The sequence below is a fragment of the Sinohyriopsis cumingii genome, chromosome 15 (genome assembly GCF_028554795.1).
Source record: "Sinohyriopsis cumingii isolate HCF-2022 chromosome 15, ASM2855479v2, whole genome shotgun sequence".
Lineage (NCBI taxonomy): Eukaryota > Metazoa > Mollusca > Bivalvia > Unionida > Unionidae > Sinohyriopsis > Sinohyriopsis cumingii.
This window is the reverse complement of record NC_142975.1, coordinates 118,809,416-118,836,220: the sequence shown is the minus strand read 5'-3', so window position 1 is coordinate 118,836,220 and position 26,805 is coordinate 118,809,416. Positions and strand designations below refer to the sequence as shown.

General features: G+C 34.5%; 1 long non-coding RNA gene and 1 pseudogene across 9 annotated transcripts; one reads left to right on the top strand and one right to left on the bottom strand.

Annotated features, from left to right (window-relative positions):
- Window positions 1–4,073: 4,073 nt before the first annotated feature.
- LOC149782580 (uncharacterized) lies at window positions 4,074–15,632 on the bottom strand. 4 transcript variants are annotated; one of them, XR_016414399.1, is made up of 5 exons: window positions 14,673–15,631; window positions 12,085–12,180; window positions 9,421–9,680; window positions 5,010–5,339; window positions 4,074–4,263 (listed from the first exon to the last, which is right to left on the bottom strand). It is a non-coding gene; the product is annotated as an uncharacterized LOC149782580 (long non-coding RNA). The 4 variants fall into 4 exon arrangements; XR_016414400.1 differs by lacking the exon at window positions 14,673–15,631 and adding an exon at window positions 13,858–14,643; XR_016414401.1 differs by lacking the exon at window positions 14,673–15,631 and adding an exon at window positions 13,652–13,832.
- A 355-nt stretch (window positions 15,633–15,987) lies between these two features.
- Window positions 15,988–23,451, top strand: LOC149782579 (leukocyte elastase inhibitor pseudogene; annotated as a pseudogene). 5 transcript variants are annotated; one of them, XR_016414394.1, is made up of 2 exons: window positions 15,988–16,113; window positions 19,412–23,451. The product of XR_016414394.1 is annotated as a leukocyte elastase inhibitor pseudogene, transcript variant X1 (transcript). The 5 variants fall into 5 exon arrangements; XR_016414395.1 differs by having other exon boundaries at window positions 16,052–16,073; XR_016414396.1 differs by lacking the exon at window positions 15,988–16,113 and adding an exon at window positions 16,127–16,150.
- Window positions 23,452–26,805: the final 3,354 nt, after the last annotated feature.

The following is a 26,805-nucleotide window of genomic DNA, read 5'->3' as shown; positions in this document are numbered from 1 at the left end:
CTCAAAATAAATATATTGCGAATTATATGGCCTAAATTTTTGTAGACGTTTATTTTTGGATTTTGGATGCATGTGTTTTAGTTTTCCGATATTATTCGTATTTTTGTAATTGAAAGGAAAATATATATATATATATATATATATATATATATATATATATATATATATATATATATATATATATATATATATATATATATATATATATATATATAATGGCTTTTAAAGTATTGGCATAAAACAATTTGATATACCAATACTATTGGTATATCAAATTGTAATCCACCCATGGTGCAATAATACACATATATAAACATTTTTGAAACTGTGCACTGTCAGTTCTATTTTGATAGATCAATGATGAATTTCCACTCATTAATCATTAATGACGTATAACAATAACGACAAAAAGTAATAATAATCCCCATTTTCCAAATGAATTTAACATGGTACACAATTTCATCGTAATCCTTTCTTTTTGTTTCCCCCTCCCCCCATGCATAAGGAACATAATGTGCCGAAATTTGGAGTGAGAGAGAAAAAGAATTTGGGCTGGATGAAAACCTTGAAAGTAAACTTGTACCAAGTAACTTACAAGAATATGGTTCAGCATGTGTATACATCTCTTGCAATCTATCTACAGTGTTTATATAATCAATGATACAAAGTTGCAATAGCCTCATTATATAAGAAACTAAATTCTAAGAATATGGATCTATTTTCTATATCTAAACATAGAACATTTCCAATTATGAGATGCTTTTTTCCTCAGATTTCAAACTGGAAACTAAATTTTGTATCGTTTAAAATCATATGCATCGATATATCTGCCTTGGAACAATGAATAAAGTAAATTTCATAATTTAAATGACTTAATCGCTCAGAAGACAGTCATAAGCAAATTTCTTCACAGAATTATAAAAACCACTGACCAGTTTCTGACTACAGTTGTAAGAGGTCTTAGAAGAAAGTAACAGTTACTTTATAAGCATAAAATACATTTAATCTAAGTTATAGGCCCCAGGTAGTATTCATCAGATAAGATAAAAGACTGGGTCTCAGAAACTGAAGCCACACACGTACCAGTTCATTACTTTGTGAAAAATGGGGTCATCATGAGAAAATGGAGATGTATCTGCTGGTGATGAGTGGTCACTGAGCAATCAAATTGTTGTTCCAAAGTCGTATAGACAGGAAATTCATAGTCGAGACCATTAAACTCCTAAGCTGTCATTCTCAATAAGACTTGTCACAAGAACTTGAACCATTTTATTGGCTGATAATTGAAAGTAATGTTTACAAATACCATAGATCTTGTCACACTTTTTAAATGGTATGAGGCCCCATTCAGACGATATCTAAGGCACATCTGCAACCTATTCCTGCATTTGACCATTTGACGAACCATTTAGCAGAAAAATTGTAAACTGTCAGTTTCTTACCTGATATCAATTCAGGCAACCAATACTTGTTCACCATGATGGGTGCATCCACAAGATTTCCATAGGCTATTCCTTTAAAGAATGATAAAGCAAAAACTATTCTAAAAGTTTGGGGAATTTTGTTAACATTTGTTTGCCTCCCAAAATCTGTCTGGTCTGATCAAGGATTAGATTTTATGTTTGGATATTTCCGACAACTTATGCATGAATTAGACATCCAACAGTTTAAATTTTCTGCCTATCAGAAAGTCAAAGGGATATGGAAAGATTTCATCAAATTTTGAAGAATGGTACTCGGTCATATTACTTTAATAAAGAAAGGGATTGGGATGATGGTCTTCATTTTCCGTTATTTGCTGCTAGTCATTCAGTTTAAGAATCATTGGGTTTTAGATCTTGTGAACTAGTATTTGGACATACTGTCCGTGGACCAGTTATTAAAATAGAAACTTCTTTCAAATGAAGATTCCAAGATTAATCTTTTTGACTATCTTTCTTATTTCAAATTTAAGTTATTAAACACTTGTTAAGTAGCAAGAACTAATTTTCACTTTACTCAATCAAAAATTAAATTTAGGTGTGACAAAATTACACAGGGAACTTTAAGCCTGGTTTTAAAATTCTGGCTGTCTTACCAATACCTCAGTATCATCCTCAGGCTAAGTATTATGGTCCTTATACCAGGGTTCCTGCAGTCATGAAAATCCTGGAAAAGTTTGTAAATTGCAGAAAAGCACTTAAAGGGCCTTGAAAAGTTTTGAAATTTTTTTAAGTCATTCAAAGTTTTGGAAAAGTCATGGAATTTGGTTATTTTGCATTATCCAGTCACATTTATTTGCAGACACAAAAGTTTACCAACCTAACTTCTTCAATGGATTTTGTTAGAGTAGGTTCCCCATAAACTTAAGTTATCCTACATCCACGGATTCTACCAACATTCAAAATCATTCTACTCATGGCATTTAAAGAGATTGATCTATCTGATTGGATGAAGTATGTCCAAAAGCCAGCTGTAAAATGTTTTTGTGTTAAATTTACATGTTAGGTCAGTATTAGAGGTCATACATTTGCATAAAAGGTACTCTTTAAATTGGTAAAGAGATCTTGTAAAATTGTGGAAAAGTCATGGAATTATATTTTTTTTAAGGATTGCAGGAACCCTGTTATACTTTTGAAAAGAAAGTAGACTTAATTTATATCATTAAGAGCCCTGGGAGGCAGAAACATAAACATCTGTTTGGTATGTTAAAGGAGTATTTTGATAGAGATAGAACAGTTAATGATTCAGTCAGTTTAGTTGTATTTATCCTATACAGTGAGAATGTAAACGATGCCATGATGGAATGCAATATGTCTAGTGACTTTAGTTTAACCAAAATTTGGAATTCAGACATATTAAACAATCTGGACCAAAAACTTTCATATCTAGAATAATAGGAAAGGAGTGAATTAGAACAATTATTACATGATTATGAACAAATGTTTCCTGATGTTCGAACATGAATAAATAAAATCTATCAAGTTGTATACTCTATCAGGACACTGATGTTGTAGATTCTACAGCTGTGAAGCAACAGTCCTATAGGATGAATCCTCTCAAGCAGGAATATTTGAAAAAGGAAAGTCACTTTTACTGGAGAATGATTACAGAGATCATAGAATCAAGTAAAAGTAATTGCAGGTCACCATGTATTCTTGTGTCTAAACCAGATAATACATGTACTTTCCACACGTGTACTGACTAAACAAAAGTCAACACTGTCACTAAAACAGATTCATTTCCAAAGTATGAAGTGCTGTCCTTTGGAACAAAAAAAATATCTGGCAACATTCCAGTGTCAATTGAATGTTAATATCAGTTCTAGATAATTAGAATGCATACATCGATCATGTCATTATCTACAACACCTGGGAAGATCACATGGAAACCATTCAGAATTTTTTATATTAACTCTGTGAAGCAAATCTGACAATTTATGTAAAAGTGAGTTTTGCCAGGTTTATTTCACATTTTTAGGACATATTGTGGGACAAGGTTAAGTTAAATATATAGAAGTTATGGTCAAGGTCATTATAGTTCCCAGTGCCCATTAAAAGAAACTTAAGCAATTTTTGGGTATTAATGGTTATTGTCAGCAATTTTGCTATGTATTTCCATAATTGACAAGCCTAGGTCAAGTTTGTTAAGAAATTTAAGTTTTATTAGACTTGAAATTTGTTTTGAAAAATTAAAAGCAATGCTTAAAAGTGCACCAGTTCTTTCAACATCAAATTTCAATTATTTAAAAAGTCTGTTGATGCAAGTGATGTAGGGGTTGGAGGAGTATTGATCCATGAAGATAAAAATGTAGATCATCAAGTACGGCTATTAAAAAAAGTGAACAATCATCAGAGAAATTGTTCCACAACTTAAAAGGAATGTTTGTCTTTGACGTTGTCTTTGGAACATTCTGAAGTGTATATTAGTTTATTTCTTTCTCTGGTTGTTGTCTTCAGTGATCAGTCCCCTCATTTTCATTAAACAAAAAATGAAAAGTAGAGGTTTTGGAGGTTGAGATAATACTACAAGATTACAGCAATGATATTTGATGTCAGGGAAAAAGATAATAAAGATTGAAGATGAACTCTATGTGAATAGAAGTAATATATTGCTTTATTCTGTGTAATTCATACAACATATAGTTTTAACTACTATATCAGATGCATATTTGAGTTTGATGTAAAATAAAAGCATTATTGTGTATGATGATACATCTTCTTTGAGCATTCCAACAACAATCACCTGCCCACATGTCAAATATTCTTCTTTCTTTGCATCTACCTGCAAATGAAAATAAGAAAGTTTAAGAACAATTACCATAAATTCACTTTTATAGATATTAATTTGTATTCTTTTTTTAAAAAATGGACACTTTTATGAGTACTCAAATCTGTGAATGTGTTATGGTGTTACTGAAAGAATCAAAACTTATTTAACAGCATGAAAGAAGAGAATTCACAGCAAATGCACAAAATACACATGACAAACTTACATGTACATAATTAACTAAACAATACTGATTTCATCACGTGATTTTTAGATGTTACTGTTAATGAACCCTCCCCCCCAATTTAAGAAATTAATAAATATGAGCTATTTCTAGTATTATTATTTTCTGTACTGATAATACATGATGAAATTTGTATTTACAGTAACAGTCAAAGTTCCAGTATAATAAAGCTCCTGATGTAAAAGATACACATCTTTCAAAAACTAGAACACTATTCATAATGATACAACTATTCATAATGATACAACTACATATTTGATTAAGCATATCAGTGTACAAGTTTTGGATATGAAAGAAATATTATACCAAAGTTCCGTATGAATACACTAAATGATATTGATAATATAATTTAAAAACTAAGACACAAAACTTTAATACTGTTGATAGTGCTATTGCCATTGGAAGTAACTACCTTGCCACAGTTGTGCAGGTGAGGTAGTTAAAATTGTATGAAGGAAATTTAAGAGCAATGTTAATGCTCTGCAGTGTTATGCATTTTTAAATATAAACAACAAACCTGTGCTTCCTGGCAATTTGTCAACGCTGATAAATCAAGGTCTCTTTGAATGGGTCATATATAGCACACAGCTTGCCCCAAAATGCTTTCATCCGCCAGGTAAGCACTGGTGTATCCACCATATGGCATCTGAATCCTTTCTAAGAACACACGGCTGCTAATGCCTGACCTCTGCAATTCAAATCCCCCTCCAGATTTTAATCTGGGAAAGCTTTCTTCAAGTTTGGTCCTGAAATATGCAGGGTCACTGTCCTTACAAAAATTTATCTTTTTATCTCCTAGACCAGCATCATAAAGGCACTTTTATTCATCTTTGCTGGGAACATTGTCCTGAAGAAAAGATGGAAAATAATCTGTTAGTGTTTGTGAAAGCACATAAAAAACCAGACCCTCTCTACCTCCCAAAATGAAGTCCAATGTGGTATCAGCAGCAAAGATGAGAACAGTAAAGATCAGCAATATCCTTGATGTTTAGTACCCACCAACCCCAATTAGTTACAAAATTACTACATGTCAATAGTGAGTAAATCTGTCCTGTCTATCATTCCATTACAGATGATACTTATCTTATGATGTGACTAGTACTAAAATCACCTTCTGACAATGTCATGACAATATTATGAGTTTCACCATATTAAGCTTCTACCACAGAAATAATACATGCATGGCAATATGCACACTTCTGTGTTTACAGTCACAATACATCTTGGTGTGTCCAAAAATATTCTTTATATTTTCACCTAATGTTGCTAATACAGTGTGACCCCGCTGTAATACAGCAGTTGGGAGCCATAAAACCCGACCACATTATATACTGAACCGTGTTATATGCAACCATGTCAGTTAGCTGAAGAAAATGTATCCCCCTAAAAAAAACCCGTAAAAACGGGGGTGAGTGGGTAATAAATGTGGGCGGCAAAATACGTGCTTCGTCGGCACAGTTACCATCTTCAATTGATACAAATTTAACAAGAAATACACCTGTAGTGAAAACAGAAGACATAATATAATAGTTTATTTAGAGAACCATGAATTGGTACATATACGTGAATCCTGTTTATATATAAATGTCTAATGTATAGCATGAATAGTATCAAGACCGTGTACTCACCTGCGAACCTCATCATATACAATACACGTGATTTCATCGAAAATATGCACACACAGCTTTAAAATATCAATTAATTTTGTAACAGGTCATATTGGTCTGAATTCAGTGGAAAAACATAGCACAATCACGTAACGAATGACGAAGCACATTTACTCTAACGTACGTTCCAAGTCGGTAAAAGTTAGTTTGCATTTTAAGCCGCCATTGGCATAAACTTTTTCCCTACAAAAAGGAAACTTTTACAGCACAGTTAACGTGTTCCAGTCACGTTGGAAAATGCAAAAATCCAACAGATTCAATCACTTTTATTTAAGTTTGGTACTGACTACCTTTGAAGAAAAGTTATTTGCTGTTATTGAAAGACTGTAGTCGGCTTTCTTTGATGAAGGGTGCATGCGCTATTGAAGTCACCACTAAAGGATAGCTTTGGAGAACCAAACAAATGCCCCATTTCTTATTGTAGTGGCAACATCAAATAATTGAAACTGGTATTTTTTCCATTTGCTGAGCACGTTTTCATAACAGTTGGTGCTTCAAAGGTAATCTGTTTCCATTTGAAATTTCAGCAAACTATTTTATCTGGGTACATTTTTAAAAAGGAATTGGCCGTCGTTTAGACTATTCTAGTTACTGTCCCTCCATGCCTACTGAATAAACCAATAAGTAAGATGTATTTTTTTTCTTCCTTTGTGGTAGCAGCGTGATGCTGCCTTCCACGCATGCGTCTGAAAATTAAGAAAGGGTCAATGGATGATAGAGACACAGGTGTTATTACAGAAATCGTGAACATTCTGAAGAATTTAATTCTGAGTGAAACGAAGAGGAATTTTACTTACCATCCACATACAAATGTCAGTCTTTGTAAATATATTAATTACTAGCGAGCAGCCAAAAATCCGATGGAAGATAGATTACGAGACAATGCATCATCTTGTTGATCTCCGTTACCATAAATGTCAACAACAAAAAATCGGATATTTCACAACATACATAACTCGTGCTAGATGTCAGGATAAGCGAATTATGATTTACCAATGCACTGTTTAGATGGTTTGTCAGAATAGACGAAGAATATGTTTATGTAACAATTGATAAATTTCAGTGCATTTTGTATCCATTTTGCGGCTTCCTTTCATGGGGCAACTGAATTTCTGCACTCCAGACCAATGGTTGTATATGAAAGTTCAAACAGCCAACAGTGTCGCCATCAAATAAAAAAGTCACAATGGTATGTTTTGCAGCCAATAAGGAAAAACAATCCAAGTTTGCGACATTGGCGAAGACCCACGCGATCCCAGAATAAACTTTTTATGCATTTTTTTCTTCTTACTTTTAAGAAGAAAGAAAAAAAAAATTTCATGTACGAGAAAAATACATATAAAATTTCATGAGCCAAGCCATGATCGTCTTGTATTATTCATACGCGATCTCTTTCCCAAAATGAGAAGCAACTTTCTATGTTTTTTCGTACTTTTTAAGAATATTTTTTCTGCACAAGAAAAATACATGTATATGAAATTTCGGGAGCCATGACATGACCGTGTTATATCCAAATTCACGTTATAATGGGGTCACACTGTATTATCTGATAGTGAACTCAGTTTAGATGTGGTGAAGTAGGTGAGAGTGTTTAGAAACCTGGGTCTCTTTTTTAATGTGGATATTCCTATGGTGTTACTTTAGTCTCAATTGTACACTACTAGGACTAGATGTACTGCATTGGATGAGAGCAGACCTGCCAACTCTTACAATTTTTCCATAAGTGTTACAAAAATTACCCATAAAATACGGACTTACGACATACTAGCAAAATCTATGGAAAAATGATTGTTGCCAAAACATCTAGATAATTGGTTCATCCGTGTTTTATTTGTATCCGGGTTTCATCTTAGAATCAGTGTAATTAGTCAGGAAAACCAGATTAACTTTACAGCAGCACTCTAGATGCTTTAAAGTGCAACTATTTGTTCATGCGAAGCGTCTGCATGATCAAACTGTTGATTATAGAATTTTTAAAAATGGCATCCAGATAGTGATGCATGTTGAAGACAAAAGTGAAAATATGTTTCTAGAAAAGTGTTAACCAACAAAGAAGAATAAAAAGAAGTATTCATATTCTTGTGTATAAAAGCTGAAAAGGACACAATTATGTCTATTGGACATCTTGTGCCAATTTGAGTATGTCTTGTGGCAGGAGGTATCATTGCCGTCGTCATGTGAAATGAAAAGAATTTCCAAGAATGATGTAAAGTTGAGAGACAGCAAAAAGCCAATGAGCTGCATTGGGTTTGGAACTGAGTCTGTGCAACTGTACTGGTGGTAAATAAAGTCTGTGCACACTTTACAAACTTTTCAGTTGAATATAATGTTCATTGTCGATATGTCGAACTAATAATGACATTTTCCAGATTTGCAATAGCAGTTATTAATATTTTGTTATACCTTACTGAAAACTAGTCAAACTTGTGGCAAAAAAATCAACTGCCTTACTGAGATGGACTCATCAGGGCTGGCAGGTCTGTGAGAGAAAAACTTAATGAGTCGGAGATAGAACATAGGTCATAGCAATAAGATATTCTCATGCTATATTCTTCCTGATATCTTCATCACCCAAAATTGGATGTATCAACAATGGCTCATTGGTTAGCATGCAGAACTCATGACCGAAAGGGTTTAGGTTAGAATCCTCCCAATGGACCAGCCTAAGTCAGCTACTGTGGTGTAAGGCACTTTACTCCAATTGCCTTTTCATTAAATAATGAAACTGTGTTGCTGTGCTGATAAACACCAAACCAAACCAAACTGGATGGGACTGCTCCAGTGACCTAACTGGTTAGAATGTCTGCCTCTGATGCAGTAGGTCACAGGTTCGAACCCTGGATGAGTCATACCAAAAACCTAAAAAATTGTTACTAAGAGCTGCCTCATTAGGTGCTCAGCAATAAGAGGATAATGTTAGGACTGGTCATCCTGGTGTAAGGATAATGTGACTGGGTGTGACATCATGCTTCATGTCTGCAGCATGATACCCCAGTGTTAGACATCACTATAAACTGCCACACTGCAGACATCATAGTGATATGACTGAAAATAATTTAAAGCTATGTTAAAAATCCAAATCACACACATGTGTACACACACTGGATAATTATGCCTAATTAAGTGTCATACAGAGCTGCTATGAATTGTTGCCAAAAATATTAAGGGACATTCAGAATTTGTGTTTCCATATAAACAAAATGAGTTTGTTCAAAGTGAAAAAATCTATGATTTAAAAGAAAGCTGGGTTTTTCTTTATACCTCAGATGTGCTTGCTAACAAGCTGTGGGTCCAATATGACATGGGTTCCATGGCCCTGCCTTTACTGTTTCCCCATCTTGGATTGGGGAACCTTTCTGGGATGGCTGTAGTGAGCAAATATATTGTGTAAATTTTCGTTAATCTCTGAAATATGTCTTGGTGTTGAGCCACCTGTGGTACTTGCTGCACATAGGACTGTGGTAGCTGAAGACAGGGCATCAGCAGCCTTCCGCTGCAAGCTGCTGATTGCTCATTTAAACCTAAAACAACAATAAACTGGATATATTATTAGTAAAAAAGGAAAACAACATAATGGCCAAAAAATAACTATTTGCTTTTAGGTGAAAACTTGAATGCAAGAAACCCTATCAAAAATCATCAACAACAATTATTGTACTAATTAGACTGCATAATGTTTGATTTACTTGTAAACATCAATTGTATCACAACTTTAGCATATGGACTACCTGCAAATGAAATAGAGGTAATGAATTTATTGAATTATTGATATGTGATTATATTACACCAATGCATGAAATATTAGATAGTACCTTAAAATGAGGGCTGAAAAGTTAATTAAGTCTGTTTAGTTTAGTTAATCTTGTTCATTACATTTTAAAAACTAAAGGTGAAACAATGTGCAAAATACTGAAGGTGCAATGATCAAAAAGGCTGAATATACAAAGGTATCTAAAGCATGACAAGTAGGATACAGTGATCTTAGTTTGGTGTGGCCAGGTCACTTTTAATATGTAATGTATCCCAAGAATGCACTCCAGGATATTAAGTGTAACACAAGTTGATAAATGAATTAATCAATGCTATATGAGCAAAATGATTAATGTCTTGCTCCATTACTGGAGTTTCCTTAACATTACTGTATTATCATCTTAATTATTGTACATTATTATGGTTCAGGAGAACCCTTCAGACAAAGTACTAGATTCAACTTTCAGGATGAAATGCAAGAAAGATTTTTTTTTAAAGATCAGACACTATGAAAAACACCTGACACAAAATCAGACCAGCAGATGGTTCCATGATTTATTTCAAATAAAACTGGTGAATAACACATGAGTTGGCAAACTTACCTGGCCAAATTTCAACTCGGGTTCAGATATATATCTAGTATTTTTGTAATGGTCAAAACATCAGAAATTACAAATTATAATCCTTTTCATGGTTTCTGCCAATATTAAGTGCAAAAAAATTATTTTATCACCTGCAAAAAATTAGATGCTTCAAAACAACAGCACTTTTGTACAGCGAATTCAATGAATATGAATTGGGTAATAAAATGTTTAATTTACAATTTTTTTTGGTACATAGGAGGTTATGTATGGATATATTACTGAAGTAAAAGGATTACAAACACACTTCTCTCTTTTCAAAACAGAAGACTGCACGAGATAAACATGCATAAAACATTAAAATGAACAATATAACAAAAACACCAAACAAATAATTAACATCCTTCCTATGATATCACTGGTGCTATGATACAGCGGTATTCCAAGTTATCAGTATTTTACTGCCAAGCACCACCTATCACATGCTTATCACCATACACTGGGTGATCATTAAGTTACTTGTTCTGCATCATCAGTTGGATCTATGAACATCAGTGTTTCCAATAATGAACATATCCCATGTGCTCAAATAATATCCATCTTTGTCATCCTAAATATCTTGTGATGTCATGCAATAGTCATATGACATGATTATCATATTTGTCAAGAAACAATAGACTGAATCTAAACATATGAGTCAAAATGTAAAGTATGTTAATGTTGTTTTCTGCAAGTTCTGATAGCTTTTTCAATTGACAGGTGTTGACTTTAAAACTTTGTGTTACTTTATCTCTTAGCACATTAAATGTGCATTTAAAACTTATCACTGGTATACTTTTGTTTAAAAATAAAACCATTTCCTAAGCATTGTTCAGAACCGATTTAAATAATGTGCATTCTCAAAAACACATTTATACATAAATCATCAATAAATCTACATGAAGAAATCAAAAAAAGAATGCTCTGGTCACAAAATCTTATCAGAGCAAAATACAACAGTAACAGTGTAGGAGATGACCCCATCTGTGAAAGAAACCAGGCTACAAAAAAATTCAAAGAGTAAATTTTTGACATCAACATTAGAGTCTAGTCTTCAATTCATTTTGGACATAATTATTAGGTAAAAAAACAAATGTGTATTTCCAGTTGCCTGACTGTCCCAGTTTTTTTGTTGCTGAACAAAGCATTTTTTCCTCCAGGGTAAAATCAAAATTCCCCAAATATATCTGACCATTTAATTGAGCTGGTTTTGCACAGTACTTGTAGTGCTTAGTATATATGTGTGTTTTAAAAATATAAAAAATACATACTACCCTAATTTTAAACCAGTGCAATAAGTAACACACATTTCTTTTTTTTATAAATGCTAAACTTAAATACTGTTAAACGTTTAGGTCAATATTTACAGGCATCATCAATATCTAAAAAAAGAATTCAAGAGATGTTCACATAAATAATATACTCATTAATATTCTCAATATATCACTCTGTTGGGTTTTCTTAACATACTTCCTCGACTTTCATGTGAATTTTAAGCAACATATACATCAGAACCCCAACATTAGGATACATATATGCCATCCCAGATATTTACCCGTATTAATGAGGTATCAGAGTAACTCCTCTTCCACAACCTGGAATCTACATGGTGTCTATTTAACAACCTTTTCCCACAATCATCTTTTTGAAACTGGAAATTAAATGCAATTAAATAATAATCAAAGAACAGTAAATAGACATATAATACCTTTAAGTGTCTTTAATTACTTGTTTGCTGAATGCTAATATTAAGACCCATAATACTTTAGTACTCTGGGCTAAACACCTCATTCAAGTTCATGAACATTTGGCCTCTTGTTTCCAAGTCTGACTAAAGACCCCAAGACAAAGACTAACCCAAAACACCACTAAACTGTCCGAAAACACTCTCACCTACCCAAGGTACATGTTATATAATTATAGTGAATCGAACCAAAAAAATGACAGTGATCAGTAAAATTCTGAATTACGTAATTAACAAGTAAGATCAGGAGTTTTTTCCCCCATGCTTTTAATCACCAAAATCAAACCAAGAAAAAGGACAGTGATCAATATAATTATCAAATAAGATCAATAGTGTTTTCCCCCGTGTTGATAATTATTGATGGAAAGACCTCAAGACATCGCAAAATTATCCCAAAACACTATAAGACTGTCCCAAAACACTCATCTACCTAGGATATATGTATACAATTACAAAAACTTAATGAAATATGCAAGTGTTGGTGCATTCTCTGTGTCTCTTTCTGATCATAGATAATTGTAATTAACCCACTTTTAAATGACAAAGAGCAACACACTTAGTAAGCCAGAATCATGGAATCAGGTGTCACTACATTAATATTTCAAGAATTCTTTTCAAGTTTTTGTTTTTATAATCTTTAATGTGACAAAGTGCAGTAAGCTGAATAATTAGAACCTAATGGTTCTATATTTAGTTTTAAAATTCTTTATGGACAAAATTCAAAATTCATAACATCACAAGAAATGTTCAGTTGTTATTAAGGCAAAAGGAACAGCATGCAAATCAAGAAAGTGACAGCATCTACTGATTGCTTTTTGCAGGATTTTAAATGGGAAATGGTAAATGTATATACATGTAACAGTAATACTAAATGACATCAAGAAGGAAAGGAAACAATGACAAAAAGTAATACATATGTGTGTATCTAATAAAAAAAGAAAAAAAATGCCCTCAAATATCAATAAAAATGGAAAGTGTACCTCCTTGTTGTGTGGCCTGGATACATACTGATAAACAAAAATAAAATGAGTATTCAATTACTGTACAGTGCATTTGGTATTTATATATCCATACATAACAGAATGCTTTTATTCAGTGCTTAGAATCAGAAACAATAACTCTTTCATTGCTGTGGATGACTAGGTAATTGGCTTAAACATTACTTGGATTTTTAATTTTCAATTTTGGAGTATTTAAGATTAAACGATTATCTGTTCAAATGAAATAATTTCAACATTAAAACATTAATTTGAAGTGCCCTGGGGTGTTTTCAAGAGTGTTTGGTGCATCTTGGGGTGATTAGTGACTCCCCTCGTTCCCCTGTCAGTTGACCTTACAACTGTTTATTTAGGCAGTGTAATGTACAGAGGCACATTACAAAGAAAATTATGTTTCCATCAATGAATAGAGGGCTGGGGTGTGTGCTCCAATCTTTATTTTATGTGCACTGATGTTAATCTGAAATATGTTATTTTCCCTGGAGCATATGTGCAATAGTATCACAGGAAAAGAGTGACTTCTGTGAGGTGCATCGAGGGCCCAGTGGTATAAAGCACTCTCCATTACAGATCACAGCCATCTCACCTCTGTCTGCGTGGGGTCGAGTCTTGGATTCTGCCAATGCTGGTATGTGAGAAAGCTTGCCAGTACCTACTTGTGGGTTGGTGGTTCTTTCTGGGGTTTCCCTTCACCATTAATACTAGCCACCATGTATAGCCTATCGTGTGTTGAAAAATGACATTAAACCCCACAACAACAATAACTGTGAGGTGTATCAAAATGGGTGTCATACTACATGATCTTTATGACCAGGGCTCGTCTTACGAATGCTCGTGAAGAAAAGAAGGAATATATCATTATCATTTCTGAACCGTACTTTTCTAAAATAACTAATATTTATAAAAATAATGAGATATCAATATGAAAGAAGTATATTTATGAAAACGTGAAAGCCAATGCTTAAGTGCCTCAAAACTGGGGAGTCTATGATATGATAGTACAGTACTGTAGTGTAGGGTGTTCCAGCTGCAGGCCCGCGGGAATCTTTTGTGTGGCCCGCGCTCATAAAAAATAAGTTGTATAATTACAGCATATATAAGCATGTATGGCCCGCTAGCTTTACATTTTTGGGTTCACATGGCCAGCGGGGTTGAAGATAAACCTGGTATAAGACCACCTAGTCCTACAGGTAAGACATGTTGATTTTGTTTAGGTAAGCCCAAAACATAAATATCAGCGTCAGGTCTTACCTGTAGGACTAATGTAGGACTAAAGACCACCCTGCTGTCGTGATGGCGTTTTTGTTTCCTTAAGCCTAAAGTTAAGGTGCTATAAATCACTTAGAGCTTCTAAAAAGCATATGGTTTTAGAGAACGGTTAAAACTTCGTCGCTAACTTACACTTAAAAAAAGACGGGACTGAAAGAATTACAAGTTGTTTTCTTTGCACACGTAGATCTATGAAGTCCTTTATATGCTGCTAGCCAAACAAAATTAGTGCCGTAAAGCAATCTAACTTCCCGTGAGGAGCATTCATTATTTTCATTGAGGAAAAACAACGTGGAAATTTAGAGCGCCACCTGTTGTCATAATGCCATGCTAATACTGTAGTATCCCATTATGACAACAGATGGCGAGACGAGTTGAACAAGAAGGACGATACTGACAAAATTAGATTGTTGCAAAGCCAAATTTAAATAAAATCAGGAGTTGGAATGGTGTAAATTGTAATATGGCAAGTTTATAAACAGAATATAAAACTTGTAATAATTGACAAAGCATTTGCCATTTGACAAATTAGAGAACGAAAACAGCGTTTATCAAAAAGCAAGGTTCGATGGCGCAGAAGGAAAGTAGATCTAAGTATTTGCAACTAGCCCTTTACAGTTTGCATCAATGAAGAATACAATATACATGGATGGAATTACGAATGTAGCACTTGCAAGCAACCATTTACAATAATGCAGAAGGAAAGTAACATTTGCAAACTGCCACGTACAATTTGCACCAATGAAGAATACAATATGCATGGATAGAATTATGAAAGTAGCACTTGTAAGCAGTCATTTACAATAATGCATCAAGGAAAAATAGAAAATACAAGCATAGAATTATGGCGGTAATCCCCCTCCATACTGGGCACGTTGCCCACTTTGCCTTATGGATAATCCGGCCCTGTGTTGAGGGCTACGTTGTTATGAATGGTATGTGTGCATCCTGCAAGAAACGCTATAACTGTGAAGTATGGTAACAGTCCTTTCATGACCAACGATTATCCTGCAATTTAATTTTTACGAGGAGTTTGGCGTCACAAGACCTCTGGTGCAGACAAATTTACTGCAAAGTTTTGCAGGTTTTAATGAATAGGCGATATGATCTCCATAACCGCCAGTTAATTTCATCACACGGGGGGGGGGGGGGGGGTGCGTTTGAGCGGCCTATGTCTCCACCACAGGAGTCTGACGTTTCGTCAGTAGAGTATGGCGAAATCTCTGACAACGTGAAATCACCTTATCGGTAATATAAATGAACACATATGACCAATAAGTTGTTTTCATGTTGTCAGAGATTTCGCCGTACTTTATTGATAAAATGTCAGACTCCTGTGATCTCCACGTGTCGCAAGTAACAGTCCCTATACACCTTTCTTACCTGAAAATTATTCTCCCCCCACCCCCCGGAAACAATTCAAAATAAATGATGCATTTGAATGAATAAAGAAGGAAGTACAGCGGTGGTTCATAAAATATCAATCGGATAACTTTTTCATCAGGATGAAAGTGAGTATTCACCGGATAGGTGGTAAGATTATCCTCGTGGTTGAACGTTTTAAAATTCGCTGGTAAATTTCTAACTTTGTAGGGCAACATGAAACACTTGTAACTATGATCTTGTAATTGGTTTTATAGTTAGTCATAGAAGTTGAGTGAATAGCATAGGCTGATAAATCAGCCCCTCATGATACTGATCCATCAGTATCCACAGTGGCTCGTATTGTGGGGTTGATTTATCTGACTATGAATAGTAGAGAACTAGCTCTCGCTCAGATGAAGGATACATAACCTGCGATCTTACGAGCACGGGAAGATGTTGTTGTTGTAGGGTTTTTAACGCAATTTTTTCAGCACCTACGATAGGTTTATACATGGCGGCCAGTTTTAATGGTGGAGGAAGAACCCGGGAAAACCCCAGAAAGAACCACCTACACACGAGAAGCTACTGGCAAGCTTTCTCACCTACCAACATTGGCTGAATCCGAGACTCGAACCCACGCAGACAGAGGTGAGATGGCAGTGATCCGTAACGGATAGCGCTTTAGACCACTCGGCCATTCGGGGCCCCCAGCACGGGAAGTTTGTTTACGTGTTCTTTTGATGATGTATTTTCGATCATGCTCGTGATTCCGTAAGTTAAATTAAAATGGTAGGGCCTATCAAAACATTTGCTACCAGTAATACAATTAGCGTTTGATACCCAAATCAGAAAGTACCCAAATTAAAATACGACCCAAACTTGCTTCAAATAATGACATAGTTTAAAGTATTTCATATGACGGTGACTGATGAGCAATGGAAACGGCATATGCATTAGAACTATCGTATCCAACTCCAACGGACATTAAGAAATATGTCTTTGAGTCGAAGATATATCTTTTAAATATGTTTATGTTGCGTTTTCCTGTGGAGAAAATTCTACCAACTGATCTATGCCATGCTTGATTCATGTGTTTTAACAAGTACTCAAATGCGCCATGTTTCATACAATTATTAGCATCAGTTTTGAAAATTAATTCTATTTTCTTTTTCACAATACAAACATATGTATACGTCTGATGATTAAAAAATCTCGAGATTTGTAAAAATTACAAACAAAAAATAATTTCTATTGCGTCTTTATTTCTGTTGTGTTGCATTTTTCCATTGCATGTTTTGTTTCCATTGCAATCCGTTTTTTCATTACATATGTTAGTCATACCAGCTTCAGTCCTCAGTAATAATTTTCTTCTGCGTCTCGTTTTGCTAAATACTATTGATTTTAAGGAGTACTATAAAATATTTAGCTGCATTAAAATCCACCTATCCCTACAAACTTAGATTAATAAGATAAGCTGAACTTGAAAAATTAAACACCTACAATTCACCCAAAAACAAAGTAACATTTGGCAAAGATGCTAATTATCATAAAAACTAGGCACTGGTTGACAATTTTCTTGCATTATGTGGTCTTGCATATGTGACCATCCAGATGAGACTGGTGTCGTAAGAAAAACTAAGGAAATGCCAAAGAAGAAAATATGTTACAAGCCAAAAGATATTTTAATACTTTGATCAGTAAAAAAATGGGACCATGAATACAGGCAAGCTTTTAAGAGCTTGTGGACATTATGCATGCTCCAGCGACTTGTAGAGAGAGAGAGAGGCACTGGCATTATTTCCTTTTTTTTGAAAGAACTTCCCAAGAAAGTGAATAATTCCATTTAAAGATATGTAGAATTGTATATATAAAAAAAATGATACCTCTTACTGTTGAATGCATGCATGACCTGTATGACTCGTATTATAGAATACTCAGTCGAGCTATTCTAATGCAAATTATTTAAAGGGCTGTCAGTGCCAAAGGAAATTTCAATGGTCAAGATGTTAACATTATTCAAGGTTATCTTTTCTACAATGTTCAAACAAAAGCAGTCTTAAAACATGTATGCTTATTCACAACTTAATGAGAAGAACTTTCAACATATAAAACTAAAACAGTTAATGTCAGAATCTCAACATAGTGGGTCTTGCTTTAGTTGGGGTAAATTGTTTTAATTTGGGTATGTTTAGACTAGAGTACATTTTGACTTGTGTATGTTGTGACTTGGGTACATTAGACATGGGTATGTTTCAGTTTGTTTACATTTTGACTTGGGTATGTTTCGGTTTTGACCTTTTCTTGTAGCATTGATACTTGCCTTTGCTGGGGGCCCGAGTGGTCTAAAGCGCTCACTGTTCTGTATCACTGCCATCTCCCCTCAGTCTGCATGGGTTCGAGTATAAGGCTTGTCTAGCGTGGGTACGTGGGAAAGCCTGCCAGTAGCTTCTCGTGGGTCAGTGGTTCTTCCCTGGGTTTTCCAGGGACCTTCCTCCACAGTTACACTGGCCACCATATATAGCCTATCTTGTGCTGAAAAATTGCGTTAAACCCTAGAACAACAACTTGCCCTTGCCAAAGGACCACAGAAAGCGGCAAAAGTTGAGCATGGTTCATATTCAAAAATATATCAAAGACATAAGTAATTTGTATGGCTTTCAAATGATCTCATGCTTTCTGTTTGTCTTGCATTATGTCATATACAAGGCTTTCAGGTTATTCACCGATAACAATACACAGAAGTCATACAAATTCCAAAGAAACAATTTTTGCATAGAAGCCAGTATACTTTATAATACTGCAAACAACAACTATAAAAACATCAAATAATTTATGCATTTAACCAAATATGTTATATAATAGAATATTTTATTTATATAGACTTGTTATATATTTGGTTTTGTTATGAAAAATATTGTTTATTTGACTTTTAATGCTTGCATTTTCTTTTTTTTATTACTAAGCTTCGAAGCCCTAAGTTTGCCCTCAGAGTCACCAAAGATTGTTAAAGGACTGAATTAATGCACTAAGTAAAAAATGTTGTAATCTTCTGTTCTGAACCCAATCTACACGTTTGTAATAGTTCATTGTCTCTATGTACTTCAGCATCTTCTATCTGAAAACCATAAAACTCCATATTAGCTGTCATTAAGTGTTTTATAGAGTTTTAAACAGCAAAATTGACAGGAAGACATAAAACTGACCGATTAAAATGAGCAAATTAAACAAAATTAGCAAGGCTAGACATATCATTGGTTGTCTACTTGCCCAACAGTGCAATTGATTTAAAACCTTTCCCCCATCAGTATTACTCATCCTACACCACATTTACTCTTGAATCCACTCTGATTAGCATCTTATCAGAGTGACCTGCCCTTCCTCAGCTATTATTAGTAAACACAAGCAATACAGTGGAATTTGGGACCCTGATTTATGTCCTTTTTATACAACATAGCTTACCATGCATGCCTGGGCAAAATTAAACATTTTATTGTATCCATTTGCAGGAATGTTGAAAATGAGGAAAGCTTTATGACTACTCAGAATACTACAGCCAAATCCAGAGCAATCACAGGTGTTCAGTAATGAAAAGTTCTTTCCTTTTCTTTGGGAATAAAGATTTTGCTTTCTCCTATGCCATTTTTCTGCTTTGCTGGGTGCACGATTTAGTCCTAGCCAGAATGTCATCTGAATTAGCTATCAGTATCAATGAATTTGCATTTGATCTTTACCAGCAAACGGGTGGAAGTTCAGCAGATGACGTCTTCTTGTCACCCTTCAGCATCTCCACTGTTATGTCTATGGTATATCTGGGTTCAAAGGGAGAAACTTCCAAACAGATGTCAAGAACTCTGAAGACGGAGAATATGTCGAAGACAATTCATGAAAAATTTGAAGAATATATAAAGCTGATTAATGCTGAAAATGCCAACGTCACCCTGACTACAGCATATAGATTGTATCCAAGCACAGGGAAGGAAATACTGGATGAGTATGTTGCAACATGTTTCAAACACTACAAGACAGATGTAGTGCCAGCTGACTATGCAGAGAAAGCTTCAGATGTTGAGAAGGAAATAAATTCCTGGGTAGAGAAGGAAACAAAAGGAAAAATAAAAGATCTTATACCATCAGGGTCTTTAAGTCCCCTAACAGTGTTAGTTCTTGTCAATGCTATCTATTTCAAGGGAGACTGGTCAAAGAAATTCCAACCTCAAAATACTGTAGTTCAAACATTTTACAAATTAGGTGGAAATGAAGTCAGAGTTTATATGATGAAATCACGGATGGAGCGAACATGGTATGGAGAGGATCAAGGTCTAGATTGTAAAGCTTTACAGCTTCCATACAAGGGAGAAGATCTATACATGCTTGTTTTGCTTCCAAATAAAAAGGATGGATTACCTGCCCTTGAATCAAAGCTGTCAGTGACAGCACTGAAGCTTATACAAAATAACATGTCAGCTGGGTTAGTTGAAGTGTCTCTGCCAAAATTCAAGATCGAAGCAAGTTTTGAGTTAAGCAAATCACTGAGCAAGCTTGGTATGCCAGATGTTTTTGATGAGAGTAAAGCAGACTTAAGTGGAATGACAAAACAAAAAAATGTATACTTGTCACAAGTCTTTCACAAAGCTTTTGTTGAGGTCAATGAGGAGGGTACGGAGGCAGCAGCAGCCACAGGTGCTGTCATTAGAAAACGGTCATTACCAGTCATCCATTCATTTGATGCTGATCATCCATTCCTATTCTTAATAATGGACAAAAGGTCAGGGGTCATTCTATTTCTAGGAAGACTTGCAGCGCCAACTGCAGTAGAGACCAAACAGAGCAAAGATGAACTCTAAACTAAATTGATCAAGAAAAAATGATGTGGTAATAAGTTGAATTCTGTTGTATCATCACACCCAACTTTGTGTTTTGCTTCAGTTTAAAAAAAAAATAATTTCAGTGTGTATTGTGCTATAGACCTCCTGAGATGAACAATGCAAAGTTTGTAATATATAGTATTCTCAGACATTTCAGTGCCAACTAAAGAGTTTGCTGTATAGTCTCATTTCTTCTCATAATTATGAAATTATTGTGGACCAATATTTTCTGTATAATCCTGTACTGTAATAGATGATCCTTTCCTGCAGTGTTTTCCAGTCTGGGGACCAAGGACCTCTAGGGTTGTTCCAAGGGAGCCTGAAAGTTCAGCTGTTAGAAGGTGGAAGCCTGTGTGAAATTTTCTTAAGAAAAGGCCCTTAGACTTTGGTTGGAAACCACTGCTCTACTGTATGATCATGTACTTCAATTTTTGACACTGTGTTGTACTATTCAATCATGTTATATTTGACCCTTGACTGTACAGTTTGATACTGTACTGTACTATACAGGACTGTATGATCCTATATTGTATTGTATCATCCTGTGCTGCATTGTATCATCGTGAACTGTATGAACCTATAGTCATGCATTGTACTACATGATCATGGATTCTGTGCTGTACAATCATGGATCATGTCATGTACTGTCTGTGAAAGCAGGTAAATATTGTGAATTTACATCAGTGTTTCCTATATTAATTTTTAAAAAAGAATAATTTTTGAGATTTCTTTTGTGACCAATTTCTTACTCAGTTTGGTGCCCCTCAGAAAATGGGTCCCTGTGCAAGTGCACTGCTCATTCATAGTTTTTGCACTGGTCCTGATATATATATATATATATTGGATCGCATTAATATCGGGGTCGCGTTCATTCGAGGTTATACAGTATTTTACTTTTTTCAGAGAACAACTCATTGGCAGATATTTCTAATGTATATGATGATTAGTATCAACACCGTTTTCTATCATGCCGTCGTGGCATGCAATTCATCTATAATGCATGTAATTCCATTGAAAAACTGCACTGAGATTTATAATATTCAATAAGGGATGTTCCAGAAAAATATATACCCCAAGGGGGGAAGGCACTTTCAAATTCAACCAACCACACAACAGAAGCAATTAAAAAAAATTATGATCCACCGTCAGATGTGTTATAATCGAGAATCACCGCCCCCTACAGAATTATATTTTTTAACATAATTTCTGGCTATGGGTCAGCGGGCGGTATAAGCGATTTTAATATTGGGTTGGGGACAGATGCAATTTAAATGACGGCTGGCTGGAGGTAATCTACTGAATTCATATACACCATATAATCTACTGCATATTTTTATTTATATTCATTCATTATAATCAGTCTTTTGTCCGTTTGTTTGTCAGCCAAGTATGTCTCTGATACTGTGAAATCACAGATTTTCATGGTGGCTTATTATTTGTAGACATCATTGATCAGTCCCTTAATAAATACTAATTTAACATCCATGAATACAGATTTTATAATAGATATTTCTATTCTAATACAGAAATCATGAATTTGTATCCTTACTAAACTCTGTGTTTCCTAAAGTGATCAATATGTCTTGCTATTTTTCTTTGTTCTCAGGCATGCTGCTTTTGATTAGAATAATAGTTAAATCTTGTATTGCTTTAAAGGTGTGGTCAGATTCTATGATTCGTTGTTAATATTTTTTCCAATAAATGTTTTGGTAAACTTTTATGATTTGTCAGAGAAAAAAAACAAAGATGCCTGTGGAAGTGATGTTGCCTCATTTGTCTACTTTTACACTATATCATTTCTTGTACGAACATCTTTTTCAGTTACCGATGTCTTATTTTTACGCCCTGTTGCAAGACTAATATAAAGTTATAACAAAATATAGCAAGTCAAACATATTTATATCATAGATTTTAAATAATGGCTGAAAGTCAAGGAATCATTTTCGCCAGAGCACTCATAAAATCAATGTCATTGCAGCAAAGGTACTAGTCAATCATTTTTGCCACAGCTGTAAGAGTTTATAACTTTTGACTCAAGTAATTTTTGTAGACCATAGAATATTGTCAATTATGCCTTTCTGACAGTTACCAAAAAGTCATCATCAGTTGGTACAAATGAGTATTTCATGGTAAGCATACAAGATGGAAAAGTCTTGAGCAATCCTGCATCACACACTGCTGAAAAGTTTACATTTTAGCTAATTTAAATTTTCTCTTAACAATATTCATTGTTCCAACTAGAACTGTTATAACTTATTCAAGCTATATTCACCAATATCTGATGATATGCATCTGTAATAAAAATTTGTAACAAAGTATGAGAATGCATCAATGTTTTTCAGTGATGCATTTGAATTGAGCAAAAACCACAATCAACAAACCAAGAAATAAAATTATTCACATCTCTCAGGCAGAAGTAGGGTATAATCATAATCTGCCAAAAGATTTTTAATTTTTTAAATTTGCCAAATATTTTTTCCAACCATACTGATTCAGTGGACATATCACCAGAATGGACAGAAACAGACCAGAAGGTTCAAATCAATTTGATACAGCTTTTAAGTAGCTAAATTCATATTGGTTTAGTTAACTGTACACCCTTTATTGTTTCCCTTTTGATGAAATTTCTTACTGAAGCTAAGAAAATAATGTTGCACACATAAAAAAGAGGCACGCTTCTACTCATTATTGTTTTTATTATACTTCTCCATTCCAGCCTGTTCTAATGATCTTCTCCCCCCACATACTGTTTGTCTTGTTTATGATATGTATCTAAATTTCTCACTTCCTTTTCCTACTACTATACAAATGTTCTGTGAATATGCATATCAGTGTGAAACACAATGGGGAGACTAAATCCAAGATTAAAAACCTCTACATTTCTGGATATATTCTGCTTGGATTCCATATTTCTGTACAAAACTCAAGAGTTCAGGACTCTGCACTAATTCAGTTCCCACTGTAAATTTGTGCAAACACAATGATATTAAAATTTAGTAACTTAAAATTTTGAGTGCTCATGATCAAATTTATATCAGTATAGACACATCTATGACGTCGTCTTTTGTGAAGAAAAAAAACCCATAACAGCCGCACCATTTTCTGGATCTTTACAAATTTGAAATGTGTGCTTTCAATACTGTACCAAAGAGTCAGCTGCTGATTTCAGTAATGAGTTGTCCAAACTCGGGTATGTAAAGGGATGGAAATTATGTTAACAGAACAATGTCCCTCACTTTTTTCAGTTACAAGTAGGACAAGCTCTCAAAAGATTGTTTTTTCTCAAATCTTACCTTCATTATCAACCAATCAGGGACAGTCAAACACACATACACTCTATTTTATCTTCACTGATTTAAAGTATGGTTCTCGTTCTTTCACATCTGTAGTAATTGGAGTCCTTGAACAACTCGATGGTTGTAAGCCTTTTTCAACCATGCTGAATGGTTCAGTGTAAGATCATGTTCTTCAAGTAACAGAAATACCATGGGATAACCAGAGACCAATAAAATTGAATAGTCAAGTTATCTCCTCTGCAAGGATGCTGCCAGGATTTCAGGATGTATTCTAAGTTTTGTGTGTGTGTAATCTCCAATGAGGAAGTGGTGGTGGTGGGAATAGCCATTGTTAAATATCTCCTTAACACTTAAATATCTGTTACTCTTTCTTACTGTTCCACTCTGTTACAGCTCTACTAAAATCAAAATTCTCGAAGAGATGTCATCTCTAGTTGTATAGCGATTATTACTGTGATGTCATTAGGCAGGGTCACGTGGTTGTGGTGGGGTCTTGGTTGGGATGGCATAAAGACTATAGGCTTACTCCATATTTGACAGTTAATTATGATGTTGTCAAAAGAATTAAAAAATTTCTAGCAATTCAGTTGGACTCGGATACTTGATTCATAGTCAATGAACAGGTTCTAATATTGATGTGTTTATTTTGGAGCCATGTTCCTCCATCACATTCAAGATTTGGATATAACAAAGGTGAAATTGGTACAGTTGCATCCTAAACTACTATCATGGCTACTTCAAATGTTATTTAATGTGAGACTTTAATGCAAGAACTCGTAGCTTCAGTGATTTTGGGGTTAAATTAATTTCTTCTCAAACAGCTCAATTTGGTGCAGATTACATTGTTTTTTAATGATACGGTGAGAATTCTTGATGTGTAAAAATTGCACAAGAAATGAACATCAGAAAATTACTACCACTGGGAAAATACTGATAGGAATATACAGAAATAATGATATAATTATTTAAGTAGAATATGTGGTGACAATATGAGCGCTAGTTCTACAACTTTGTGCAAAATACATCTTGTACAACTATTCTCTTGTTTCTAACAGCACTGTAATATGACAATAATTTCTGTCCACTTTTTACTTTAGTCCCTTGCTAATTAATAGTTTTAGATTTTACAACACTAAGCACATTTTACCTTTTGACAATAACATTTCATTATAAATATTTAGATTGCAAAAAATAGAAGTTACAATTTTATTAAAAGCACTGGTACCAGTAAGACTAAAGGAGATGGTATAAAAAAAAAGAATCAGGATGAACAGATTAGTAGTGTAGTTAAGAATCCATATATCAGAATGACATCAAGTATTTTTTCATCAATTTCATCATCAGTTAATGATACTGCTTAAAAATGTATTGTACTAGATAATATACTTTTTTAGTTATCCATTTTTCAATACAAATACAAAATGATGGCTTGGAACTAAGTGCCAAAAGTTCTGCAGAAATTACCACCATGATCTATATATATGGAAGAATCGAACATAAACAGGTCAAATTTTATCCATCTTGCTTTGAGTTTACACAGATCAGTCAGTCTTTTATGTTTAATGTCATTTAATTTTTACACATAGAGAGCATGTACATCATTTGGTCATACATCTGCATATGATACAAAAGTTTGTCTTTTTATTCATTTGTTGCTCAGTGGTTCTGCCAACTTGAGATCTACACACACTTAATTATGTTGTATGGGGATTCTCTGATGTTCCTTATGACCATTAATCTGTTAATTGTTTCTGAATTTAATGTGATCCTCCTCCTCGGTGTACAAATATTATTCTGTGCTGTGAACTCCTTTTATTGCCTGCTGTCTGATACACATATGCATAACTAGCTTGAAAAAGTTACCGTTCTTTATGATTGTGCAATTTTCAACATCTCACATATATGGTCCCATGGGTATTCTATCATGGATATCTCTGTCCCAGAAAAAAAACGTTTTGAACCAGAGGTCTCCTTAGGATTTTAAAACTAAGAGTCCATGGCTCCCATTTTGTTAAAAATATTAGTCCCATCAGGAAAAGTTGCAGTCCCCTCTCAGAAAACTATGCCAATTATATAGTAACTATTGGTTGCCATAGAGTTTAATTTCTTCATTCTTTATAACACTGACATAGCTCTTGCTTGTCCATCAGTCTGAATTATTTCGATCCAAGGAAGGTCTTATTCAAAGCACTAAGCTAGGCATCACACACTTTCATACACTTAGCAAATGTCCCTTTCAAACTATCAGTTCTAGCAACTGTAGCCCTCTCCTGAATCTCACAATCTTCGTCAGTTTGCCATTGAACCCCAAAATACTCATTCAAGTCTATGTCTCAACATGTCATGATTCCGAGGTCACGTGCACTGCTTATTCCGTTACACTCGGAAATGAACACAGGAAGTTGTTTATTTGATGTACTGTTATTTGACTACATGTACATCTCTGGGTATTTCTGCCTCTCAATTGAAGCACTGTAAATATTAGTAGATTTTCCCAGCCAGCTGCCAGTCAAAACCTTTGATCTCGCCGCTTAGCTATTGCAGCATGTTCTTTTGATGTACTCTTATAATGGTGACGACGGGAGAGGGGGGGGGGGGGCTTTCAACCACTAAATTCTGTAATTGTAAATATCATCACAGCTAACTGATCAACACATTTTTCCACTATGCAGGTGACAGAAGCAGGACTGGCAAGTATTTGAATTTTACCGCCCGCTTAAATAAAAAAACATTGGCGTC